Below are 13202 nucleotides of genomic sequence, written 5' to 3'. Positions count from 1 at the left end.
CAGCTAATTTCCCAGCCTATCATTGAGTATATTTAATTTCTTAAATTTCAAATCATTCAAATCATTCAGCCATTCAATATTTACAACTCTCTGAGACTGAGAATTCCAAAGATGTCTGAGGAATGACATTACTCGTCATCCAAGTCTGAAATGGCCAATCCATTTTCTTAAGACTATGCCACCTAGGGACAAGCTGCTGGCATTGCCATCCATACTTCACCATGGTGGTCGCTAATGGATGTGCTTTGACGATAGAGTCATACCACCTGGAAGCAGGCCCTTTGACCAAAGTTGCTCACACCAACCTCTGGGGCATCTATTGAATGAATATGTCATTGGATGAGTTTAATTTCGCTTAGTTTAGCTTAGTTTAGTTTAATTTAGTTTAGTTTAGTTTAGAGATAGAGCACGGAAACAGGCCCTTTCTGGCCACTGAGTCCACACCGACCAGCGACTAACATTATCCTACAGACTAGGGACAATTTACAATTTTATCGAAGCCAATTAACATATAAAACTCTTTGGAGTGTGGGAGGAAATGGGGAAAACCTTTGAGAAAACCCACGCAGATCACGGGGAGAACGTACAAACTCTGTACCGACAGGAGATCGACACAAAATGCTGGAGTAACTCAGCGGGACAGGCAGCATCTCTGGAGAGAAGGAATGGGTGACGTTTCGGGTCGAGACCTTTCTTCAGTCTCGACCCGAAACGTCACCCATTCCTTCTCTCCAGAGATGCTGCCTGTCCCGCTGAGTTACTCCAGCATTTTGTGTCTATCTTCGGTGTAAACCAGCATCTGCAGTTCTTTCTTACACACTGTACCGACAGCACCTGTGGTCAGGATCAAACCCAGGACTCTGGTGCTGGAAGGCAGCAACTCTACCGCAGCACCACAGTGCTGCCCCTTCTAGAAGCAGCAAAGTTCTAGAAGCAGCTCTGCTCTATTAGTTTTAATGCTCTCTAACATGTTTGGGATGCAGCAGCACAGTGGTACAGCTGGTAGAGATGCTGCCTCACAGCGCCAGACACCGAGGTTCAATGGTTCAATGTGCAAAACACTGTGAAATTATTTTTCGAGTCACCAGATTTGACGCCATTTCCAAAGTTTAAAAGTTCAAAAATTTCCAAAGTTCCAAAGGTTCGATCCTGACCTCGGGTGCTGTCCGTGTGGAGTTTGTACGTTCTCCCCGTGGCCGCGTGGGTTTTGTCCGGGTGCTTCGATAGTTCCTTCCACATTTCAACGCCTTCCAGTTTTGCAGGTTAATTGTCCTCTGTTGATTGCCCCTGGTGCGTAGGGAGTGGATGAGAAAGTGGGACAACATAGAACTAGTGTGAACGGGTGATTGGTGGTCAGTGTGGACTCCGTGGGCCAATGGGCCTGTTTCCAAACTGTGTCTTTCAATCAATCTGAATTCAATCAATATTGCTGAATGACTCTTTGGCTGATTAGGAAAAGGGGAGATACAACGAGACCTAGGTGTCGTGGTACACCAGTCATTGAAAGTAGGCATGCAGGTGCAGCAGGCAGTGAAGAAAGCGAATGGTACGTTGGCATTCATAGCGAGGGGTTTTGAGTATAGGAGCAGGGAGGTTCTGCTACAGTTGTGCAGGGCCTTGGTGAGACCACACCTGGAGTATTGTGTACCGTTTTGGTCTCCTAATCTGAGGAAAGACATTCTTGCCATAGAGGGAGTACAGAGAAGGTTCACCAGATTGATTCCTGGGATGGCAGGACTTTCATATGAAGAAAGACTGGATAGACTCGGCTTGTACTCGCTGGAATTTAGAAGATTGAGGGGGGATCTTATAGAAACTTACAAAATTCTTAAGGGGTTGGACTGGCTAGATGCAGGAAGATTGTTCCCCATGTTGGGGAAGTCCAGAACAAGGGGTCACAGTTTAAGGATAAGGGGGAAGTCTTTTAGGACCGAGATGAGAAAGGTTTTTTTCACACAGAGCGTGGTGAATCTGTGGAATTCTCTGCCACAGAAGGTAGTTGAGGCCAGTTCATTGGCTATATTTAAGAGGGAGTTAGATGTGGCCCTTGTGACTAAAGGGATCAAGGGGTATGGAGAGAAGGCAGGTACAGGATACTGAGTTGGATGATCAGCCATGATCATATTGAATGGCGGTGCAGGCTCGAAGGGCTGAATGGCCTATTTTCTATGTTTCTATGTTTCTATGTTTCATTCTGGCACTACAATCACATTAACAAAGCCAAGAATAGATTGATTTCTCTGTTGCATTTCCGCATAGAATATTTGTTTTAATTTTCTTCTTTTTTTACCATACATCATATGTTTTGATTTGATTGCCCAAATTATTGTTCTTAACAACATTTACCTCGATACTCTTTGTGAATGGCCGAATCTGATTTTTTTGAGACAATAGTTTCAGACTTGAACATCTCCCTCTCAGATTCTATGTCAATGTTATCATATTATCAATGTTATGTTATCAGTCTGAAGAAGGGTCTCGACCCAAAACGTCACCCATTCCTTCTTTCCTGAGATGCTGCCTGACCTGCTGAGTTACTTCAGCATTTTGTGAATAAATATCATATTACAATCATTCTTGCGTCGAGGAAACCCTTATTCTGGGTTGTCCAAGACTGCAGATAATGACAGCATTATCACAAATCTTATTTCTGATTCATATTGCACAGTTTGGGTATTGGAAGTCTATAGCTGTGGTACGTCAAGAATCCAGAGTGTTTAATTGTCATATGTGACTGCAGTGGATCAATGAAACACTTCTTGCTGCAGCTTTCCAGGCCCTTTAATGCAACCACACACAATAAATGTTCAATAATTAATAATACAATAAATGAATAATCAGTAATCCTAGGTAATCTCCCATAAGAGTGCAAAACCTGAAGTCTGTGGGGCAACAAAAACTAAGTACTAAGTTGTGTAAGAAAATAACTGCAGATGCTGGTACAAATCGAAGGTATTTATTTCACAAAATGCTGGAGTAACTCAGCGGGTCAGGCAGCATCTCAGGAGAGAAGGAATGGGTAACGTTTCGGGTCGAGACCCTTCTTCAGACTAAGTTGATCAGCGTTGCTGAGGAAGGGTTGTGGTTAGTGTTGTGCAGGTCCAAGAATGGTTGTTGGGAAGAAGCTGTTCCTGAACCTGGAGGCTATGGCTTTCAGCTACAACTATAACTACAATTTAAGTCTACAGTCTAGGCTGGCATGGTGGTGCAGCGGTAGAGTCGCTGCCTTACAGCGCCAGAGACCCGGGTTCGATCCTGACTACGGGTGCTACCTGTATAGAGTTTGTATGTTCTCACTGTGACCGCGTGAGTTTTCTCCGGGTGCTCCGGTTTCCTCGCAAACGTACAGGTTCGTAGGTTAATTGACTTGGGTAAAATTGTAAATAGTCCCTGGTGTGTGCGGCATAGTGGCAGCGTGCAGGGATCAAAGGTCGACGCGGACTTGGTGGGCCTGCTCCCGCGCTGTAGCTTTAAACTAAACTACAATCCCCAGAGATAACAAGAGGGTCTCAAGTCCTGCCCCAGGCCTGGCCTGGACAGGAGCGGGCTCTGAGAGGAGGTTTCTCAGCGTTCCCCACATATCCAGGGTTGGTGCAGAGTGACCGAGGTTAATGATCAATCAAGGACCATCTCTCACTCAGTAATTCCTGGTCCCACACCAGGGGTGTGTATGACCTCCAGCACTTCTGTGAGTGTGACTGATGCCAATGGTTCTGCTCTCTACCCTCCTGCACGCCCTGCCGCCCATCTCCCCATCATTATCTGCTTTCCCGCTGGCCTTCATTGCCCCTGGCGCTCCATTGCCAGAGTGGTTCATGACTGAATTGATTGAAAGACATGGCCTGGAAAAGGCCCTTTGGCCCATTGAGTCCGTGCCAACCGCCGTTTACACTACTCCTATGTCATCCCACTTTCACATCCATTCCCGTCACACAGGGGGAGATTTACACAGGACAATTAACTGGCAAACCCCTCACATCTTTTGGGGAATTGGGAGGAAACCGGAGTACCCGGAGGAAACCCACGAGGTCACAGGGAAAGAACGTGCAAATCCCACACAGACGGCGTCCGAGGTCGGGATGGAACCCGGGTCTCCGGCATTCCACCAGCTGTGCCACAGTGCTGCCCCTTGTACAGAAGTAGTTTAAAATTCTTCACTGGTTTATTCCTTATGATCTCCCAGCCCTCCACTTGCCCAATAGATCCGCACTATTGTCCAACATTATTTTGATGCTGCTTCTAGATCAGTGCTATTTTGCATTCCATTGGTACTTCTAGATCCGAAATGATAGGAAATGATGAATCCCAGTTGCACGCATCCAGTCAATGGACCCACAGACCATACTTTAAATAGTCATACACAATTCCCGTTCCATCTTTAAAGCAAGTTGTTTATTTGTGCAACATATTTCAAAGTGCTGTGCTCTTCCGCTAAGCTGCTGCCACTTAGATGCTGCCTGACCTGCTGAGTTATGTCCCACCCCCCTGACACCAGTCTGAAGAAGGGTCTCGACCCAAAACGCCACCCATTCCTTCTCTCCTGAGATGCTGCCTGACCTGCTGAGTTACTCCAGCATTTTGTGAATAAATAAGTGCTCTTCCACTAAAGCAAGCAGAAACACCTGTTGTTCATATGCTAAATGGTCGAGGGCTAATTTCAAGATTTGGCAACCAAGGGCTTTTGTGACACCAAGCATGGTGGAGACTGCTGTCATTTCTTTCCCAGTCGGATTGAGTTTGGCATCCATTTCCCACAAAACAACGAGGTATTCCTATTGTAGCTGTTTCTGTGGTAACTCAATACCAAATGGATTGTGTGATCTCCTTAAAGCCACGCAGTGGGAATGAGACTCACAACACTGCACATGGTGGACGTCTGAGGAGAAAAAGGTGAAGTACACAGCAGAGGAAATGTGTAGGAAGGAACACACAGAAGGGGAGCAGCTATACCTCTCGTTTCAAGAGCCAGTTAGATTTAGCTCTTAGGGCTAAAGGAATCAAGAGATAGGGGGCAAAAGCAGGAACAGGGTACTGATTTTGGATGATCACCCATGATCATATTGAATGGCGGTGCTAGCAAAAAGTGCTGAATGGCTTATTCCTGCACCTATTTTTCTATGTTTCTATATTTCCCTTTCCCGTGACTTTCAGTCTGAAGAAGGGTCTTGACCCGAAATGTCAACCATCCCTTCTCTCCAGAGATGCTGCCTGTCTGAGTTTCTCCAGCTTTTTGTGTCTATTGTAGCGCGTCGATAAAGGCAAGGAGCCAGGTATTTCGAGAAGGTATATTTTATTGTATAACAGTTATCAGACGGGTCTTGTCTGCCGGAATGGCTTGGCGCCCAAACCTTGTCCTTATATACCTGGTCCCGGACCGCCTCCCTGGACTGGTCCATTCCCGTGCCGAGGGGTCGGTAGAAGTATGGCCCGACCCTTGGGAGCCGCCACACTATCTTCGAAGTGCACAGCAGGTCAGGCAGCATCAGTGGAGGAGAAATGGATAACCAAGCAAATGTACCCATAATCCCGGCTGATAGAACACTGGCTTCTAAACGTACAGTCACTCTTCAGGTTTGATTTGATCATTTAGTAGAAACAAGGAACTGCATATGCTGGTTCACACAAAAACACACAAAGTACTGGAGTAACTCAGTGGGTCAAGCAGCATGTCTGGAGAACATGGATAGGTGATGGTTCGGGTCGGGCCAACTTCTTCAGACTGAAGAGGCATCCTGACCCCAAATGTCACCTATCCATGTTCTCCATGGATGCTGCTTGACCCATTGAGTTACACCAGCACTTTGTGTTCCACCATCAGAACACTTTGTGTTCCACCGCCAAACACAAATTAGAGGAACAGCACCTCATATTTCGCTTGGGCAGCTTACACCCCAGTGGTATGAATATGATTTCTCTAACTTCACGTAACCCTTGCTTTCCCTCTCCCTCCATTCCTCCCCCACCCTAGTTCTCCAACTAGTTTCACTGTCCTCCTGGTTAATTTTACTGATTGTACGCCTCGTTGTCACCTTCCCCTCAGATAACAATGAACCATTCTACATTGAACCGCATCTGCTTTGATCTGTCATTTTCACACCTTTCCCTTCCATATCTCTCGTCTCCCTCTCCCCTGACTCTCAGTCTGACGAAGGGTCTCGCACTGAAACATCACCCATTCCTTCTCTCCGGAGATGCTACCTGTCCCGCTGAGTTACTCCAGCGTTTTGTGTTCTTTTTTGATCTGATCATCGCCCAGTTCCCTCTATCCCCAGCTCAGAGTTTGAATGAAACCTTTCAGTATGTATCGCAAGAGAAAGTTTATTTACAGACCCATCCAATTATCTGATAACATATCAGTACAAAGTAAACTCAGTTCCAACTTAAAGGAATCTGATATAACATCCTCTGCTGTGAGATAAGGCAGCAAACAATTGTTACCTCACCACATACATGATAAACAGGACGATGTGGATGGGAGCTGCTGGAAGTAACGTGACATGGTGGATAAAAATCATTACAAACTGCCAGGAAAGGGAGACAAGAAAGGAAATGCCACAAGGAAACTTACATAACGGGTGGAGAGAGGACAAGTTAGGAGTAGGAAAAAAAAACACAGATGCTAATTTAAATCGACTGTAGACACAAAATGCTGGAGTACCTCAGCAGGTCAGGCAGCATCTCAGGAGAGAAGGAATGGGTGACGTTTTGGGTCGAGACCCTTCTTCAGACTGATATCAGGGGAGGGGGCGGGACAAAGATAGAATGTAGTAAGAGACAGGAAGACTGGTGGGAGAACTGGGAAGGGGAGGGGATAGAGAGGGAAAGCAAAAGCAGGGGCTATCTGAAAGAGAACACATTGTTCATACTGCTGAGGTATAAACTATGCAAGCGAAATATGAGGTGCTGTTCCTCCATTTTGCGCTGTGCCTCACTCTGACAATGGAGGAGGCCCAGGACAGAAAGGTCAGACTGGGAGTGGGAGGGGGAGTTGAAGTGCTGAGCCACCGGGAGATCAGGAAGGTTAAGGCGGAATGAGCGGAGGTGTTCAGCGAAACGATCGCCGAGCCTGCGCTTGGTCTCGCCGATGTAGAGAAGTTGACAAGTTGGGAGGGCTGTTGTCTGAAAAGTGATGAGATAAGGAGAGAAGGACGGAGAATTTGTAATGCATCACGTCTAGTCCAGGTAACGAAAATTACCTCGAGCTGCATTGGTACGGTCGATAGGCTCATCAGAACATTGGCTCCATAGAACATAGAGCATAGAACAGTACAACAGGCTGTGGAGGTCATGTCAATAGATATTTTTCAGGCAGAGATAGATAGATTCTTGATTAGTACGGGTGTCAGGGGTTATGGGGAGAAGGCAGGAGAATGGGGTTAAGAGGGAAAGCGATGAATGAATGGAATGAATGATTGAATGGCGGAGTAGACGATGGGCCAAATGGCCTAAATCTGCTCCTATGAGTGCTGCACAGGACTTTGGCCCACAGGTCTGTGCCCAACATGATGTCAAGTTAAATTAATCTCCTCTGCCTGCACATGATCCATATCCCTCCAATCCCCACATATCCATGTGCCTAACTGAAAGCCTCATAAACGGCACTATTGTATCTCCCTCCACCACCACCACTGGCAGCGCATTCTAGCCCCCCACTACCTTGAGTGTGAAAACTTGCCCAGCACATATCCTTTAAATGTTGCCCCTTTCATCTTAAAGCTTTACCCTCAACTATTTGATAGCTCCATCCTGGGGAAACAGGTTCTGACTGTCTACCCTATCTATGCTTCTCATAAATGTATACACTTCTATGGTCCTCCCGCAACCTCTGCCGTTCCAGAATAAACAATCGCAGTCTGTCCAACCACTCACTCCCTGTAGGTAATACCCCTGTCTAGGCATCATTCTGCTCAACCTCCTCTGCACTCGTTCCAAAGCCTCCACATTCTTTCTGTATTAAGGCAATCAGTCTTGCGTGCAATACTCCAAATGTGGCCTAACCAAAATGAGCACATAAAGCTGTATCATGACTTCCTGACTGTTGTACGCAATGCCTCGACCTATGGAAACAAGCGTACCATACGCCTTCTTTACCACTCTATCTGTTGTTTCGCCACTTTCAGGGAGTTGTGAGCTTGAACTCCAAGATCCCTCTCTACTTCAATGCTGACAAGGGGCTTGCCAATAATTGTATTGTTTCCCTTTACATTCGACCATGATGATAACGGCCTTCTTGAAGCAGGTTCAGAGAGGAACAGGGAGAGTTTCAAGATCTGTGAACACAGCTGCTAGTTAGTCCATGCAGATCCTCAGGATGTGACCTGGACTGTGGCCAGGACAGTGGCTTTCCATGGGTCCACCCTCAAGAAGGCCCATGGAGCAGTGGTAGAGTTGCTGCCTTACAGATCCAGAGACCCGGGTTTGACCCTGACTACGGGTGCTGTCTGTGTGGAGTTTGTACGTTCTCCCTGTGGCCTGCGCGGGTTTTCCCCGAGATCTCCGGCTTCCTCCCACACTCCAAAGACGTACAGGTTTGTAGCTTAATTGGCTTGGTATGAATGTAAATTGTCCCTCGTGTGTGCAGGATAGTGTTAGTGTGCGGGGATCGCTGATCGGCGCGGACTCGGTGGGTCAAAGGGCCTGATCCGCTCTGTGCCTCTAAACTAAACTAAACCTCTGCAACAGTGACCTTGGGAAAGGGCACACTCGAATCTGATGGGATGGATGTCATCACCCCATTGGCCTTCTGCTTAATGACGGCATTGAATGCATTCAGTTCATCAAGGGCACTATCACCTGCGATGCTGCCTGACTGCTTTGCAGCTAGTTATAGTATTAAGGTCATGTTACAGTCTGCGGGTGTCGGAATAATTGTACTGGGGCTCAAGTATTGTGGGCATCCTTGGCATCCTTGTCAGTCTTGGAATCCTTGATGGCTTTGCGAAGATGGAAGTGAGTTTTCTTGTGCAGCCCGGGATCATTTGACTTGTCTGGCGCAGACCTGGCGTGACCAGACTGTGTGAATATGTCTCACAGTGGTTCACCCATGGGAACACTAGGATTGTCTTGTCGGCACACGGTCTTCAGGTTGGCACCTGCTGATGAAGTCAGTCCCGGCATTGGCCAACTCATTCAGGTTAGCTGGCAGTCCACCGATTCAAAGCAGTCGTGGAAGATGTCACCCCGTGTCCGTTTGACCAGCACTTCCCAACTCTCCGTACCGGATCCTCCGGCTTCAATCTTTGTTTAGAGGCAAGGAGTAGAAGCACAGCTTGGTGATCGGATTTGCTGAAATGTGGCTGAGGGGCAATGCATTTTAATTGCAGAGGCAGTGGTCTTGGCCTTTACCCAGGGATATTCCCCGCAATAGGGGTCACGTTGGTGCAGCGGTAACTCGGCTTGGTAAATATAAAAATTGTCCCTAACGTGTGTAGGATAGTGTTAATATGCGGGGATCGCTGGGCGGCGCGGACTCGGTGGCTCTAAGAGCCTGTTTCTGTGCTGTGTCTCTCAATCTAAATCTAAATCTAAATAGGAATATTAACCATTCTTCAGAAGACTTCCATATCTGCGAGAAGGAATGGGTGACATTTCAGCTCGAGACCCTTCTTCAGACTGATGTCAGGGGAGAGGGAGGTACATGGACAAGGAGGTGTAAGGTGTGAAAAGAGGACGATGGGAATGGAGATCAAGGAAAATGTAGAATAGATCATTGTGAGTTGGGAGAAGGTAACAACAAAAGAACAGTAGTCAAAGACAGTAAGACTGGGAAGGGGAGGGGATGGAGAGAGAGAGAGGGAAAGCAAGGTTTACTTGAAGTTCGACAAATCAATGTTCATACCGCTGGGGTGTAAGCTGCCCAAGCAAAATATAAGGCGCTGTTCCTTCAATTTGTGCTGGGCCTCACTCTGACAGTGGAGGAGGCCCAGGACAGAAAGGTCAGTGTGGGAATGGGAGGGGGAGTTAAAGTGTTTAGCAACCGGGAGATCAGGTAGGTTTAGGCGGACAGAGCGGAGGTGTTCAGTGAAACGATCGCCGAGCCTGTGTTTGATTGTTTCGCTGAACACCTCTGCTCAGTCCTGTTTTCACACCTTACACTTCCTCATCTATGCAGTGCACTTCCTTATCTATGCACCTCCCACTCCCCTGACATCAGTCTGAAGAAGGGTCTCGACCCGAATCGTTACCCATTCCTTCTTTCCAGAGATGCTGCCTGCCCCGCTGAGTTATTCCAGCATTTTGCATCTACCTTCGACTTGTAGCAACCTCTGCCGTTCCTCCCTGTACTATATCTGTGAGCACTGGAGTAAACGTTGCCGTCAGTAGAGCTGCGTGATATCAGGTTTCACTTGCCAGTGAGCTGGATCACAGTCGACTGAAGCTGTGGGATCTTAATTAGCTGAAGTTCTCCCTAATGAGTTGTGCCTGCGGCAGTCTGACAACAGAGACACACGCCCTGCTACACGAGAGGGGCACGTCGATGAGTCTCTATAAAACAGCCCCACATGGCTGAATGGGAACATTGGCACAGGAGCCTGAAGTCTGGAAGCTGTTAACAATGGTCCTATAGTCCCCAAGTCCAGTGCCGGATTAACCTAGTAGCCAAGGTAGCATCTGCTACGGGCCCCATATTTTCGAGGGCCCCGCACTAAATGCTTGCAAGCTGAAACCGGCAACTCACGATCTAGCAACCCTGATGTTTACACACCTTATACTTCCTCGTCTATGCAGTGCCCTTCCTTATCTATGTACCTCCCTGCATGGTACATAATCATTACGGACGTCATGATACGTATAAATAAATTTGTTCAAATTTAACTTTAAATTGTCCCGTATTAGGCTGTAGGAAAAAAACTGCAGATGCTGGTTAAAATCGAAGGTAGACACAAAATGCTGGAGTAACTCAGCGGGACAGGTAGCATCTCAGGAGTGAAGGAAAGGGCAATGTTTCGGGTCGAGGCCCTTCTTCTGACTGAAGATTTTTTTTAAACTAAAATATTTCTGAGTGTTGTTTTGCACAAGTCAACCTTACCCTTCCCTCCCCACCCTCTCTCCCCACCCTCTCCCCACCCTTTCCCCACCCTCTCCCCACCCTTTCCCCACCCTCTCCCCGGCCCCACGACAGTGCTGACTGAGATTTAACGGCCCCTGTAACGCACGGCTCATTTAGGCACGATGATCTGCGGGCGTGTGTCGCTCCCTGGCGCGGTGCGGGCCGCTCCGTCCCACCGGTCGCTTCTCACTCCGTCCCGGCTCAGTGACGCTTCCGGTCCGGTCGGCTCCGGCTTCTCCTGCGGCCACTCCACCTCTTGCCCCTGGGGGCCCCCCTGACGAAGCCCCAGTCCATGCTGATGGGCTGCCCGGCCACCTGTCCAAACCCTCCATGGCCGCCCGTGCCTCCTTGTAGCCGTGGCCTTGTGCTCCACCAGAGCGCAGCCCTTGAGGTAGCCGGTGAGCCGGGCCAGGTTGAGGTACAGGTTCTTGATTTCACCGTACTCAGCAAACTTGTGGTGGATGCCTTTCCTCCTCGGTGGCTTCCCCCGGTCACAAACATGATCCACCCCCCCACCGAGCGTTGCAGGCCTGGCTCGTCGCCGTCTTGCTCCACGGCGTCATAGTCTTCTCGCAGCCTGGATCGAGCACCTTCCTCGGAGCAAAACCCTCGCCCCTTCCTCTTCTTCGCCTTTGTGAAAACTTTCGCCGCCCTCGACGTCCATGGCATCGTCCTTCGGAAGAGTCTCGACCCGAAACGTCACCCATTCCTTCTCTCCCCTCCCGAGATGCTGCCTGACCCGCTGAGTTACTCCAGCATTTTGTGGCTACCACCGGACAGTGTAGGCCCGGTGGCCCGGGCGCCACCTGACGGAGGTTGCGTAGCAACCCGCCTCACGGCCCGGGCGGCCGCCATTGGTGGAGCGGGAGCACGTGGCCACTGGCTGGGTGAGATCACGTGGGGCGCGGGGCGGTGACGTCACCTCGTCCCGTATTTGGGAGTGAGGAAGTTTGCAACCCTAGGTACAGGTCCCGCACTAGCTTAATCCGGCCCTGCCCAAGTCTTGGCCACCTCACTGCTTCAACTACAATGAGATCATTCGTGAAAGGCAGTGTGGAAGGATGCAAGTGTGAAGAATAGCGTTGAGGAAGGTGGCCTTTATTGAGCTGCAGCTGCAGTGATAACGTTCAGACCCACACGAGGGGCACTGGACAATAGACAATAGGTGCAGGAGCAGGCCATTCGGCCCTTCGAGCCAGCACCGCCATTCAATGTGATCATGGCTGATCATTCTCAATCAGTACCCCGTTCCTGCCTTCTCGCCATACCCCCTGACTCCGCTATCCTTAAGAGCTCTATCTAGCTCTCTCTTGAATGCATTCAGAGAATTGGCCTCCACTGCCTTCTGAGGCAGTGAATTCCACAGATTTATAACTCTCTGACTGAAAAAGTTTTTCCTCATCTCCGTTCTAAATGGCCTACCCCTTATTCTTAAGTAGGTGGTTAAGAGAGAATGGGCGTAACTGTAATGTTACATCATGCTGCATCATGTCGACACCACGGATAAACGTACGTCACTGGGAGAAGGTCTGAGAATGTGAAACATGGATATGTGGTTAAGGATAATACTTCCAGAGTGTCATCGAGTCATAGAGTCTTACAGTGTGGAAACAGGCCCTTCTGTCCCACTTGCCCACATTTGGCCCATATCCCTCCAAACCTGTCCTATCTATGTACCTGTCTAACTGTTTCTTAAACGTTGTGATCGTCCCTGCTTCAACTACCTCCTCTGGCAGCTCGTTCCATTCACCCACCACTCTTTGTGTGAAAATGTTACCCCTCAGCTTCCTCTTAAATCTTTCCCTGCTCACCTTAAACCTAGAAAAGCACTATGTGCAAGCATTTATTTTGTAATTATTTCATATTGAATTGAAACTTCAGGCTGTGAAGTGAAAGGTTCAATTGAATCAAAAACATTTTTAAAACCAATGTCAGGGCATGTCTCACAGAGTGGACAGCACAGTGACATTGATGTCCAGCTATTAAAATAGATCTGAAACCAATTGCATTCATTTAATTATCTTAGTTTAGTTTAGAGATACAGCGCGGAAACAGGCCCTTCGGCCCACCAAGTCCGTGCCGATCAGCGATCCCCGCACACCAACACTATCCTACACACACTAGGGACAATTTACAATTTTTACGGAAGCCA

General features: G+C 48.3%; 1 pseudogene; it reads right to left on the bottom strand.

Moving 5' to 3' along the window:
* Positions 1–11251: 11251 nt before the first annotated feature.
* Positions 11252–11714, bottom strand: LOC144607737 (RNA-binding protein 8A pseudogene; annotated as a pseudogene).
* Positions 11715–13202: the final 1488 nt, after the last annotated feature.

The sequence above is a fragment of the Rhinoraja longicauda genome, chromosome 29, assembly GCF_053455715.1.
Source record: "Rhinoraja longicauda isolate Sanriku21f chromosome 29, sRhiLon1.1, whole genome shotgun sequence".
Classification (NCBI taxonomy): domain Eukaryota; kingdom Metazoa; phylum Chordata; class Chondrichthyes; order Rajiformes; family Arhynchobatidae; genus Rhinoraja; species Rhinoraja longicauda.
Note: the sequence above shows the minus strand (reverse complement) of the source record. Positions and strands in the feature narration are given on the sequence as shown.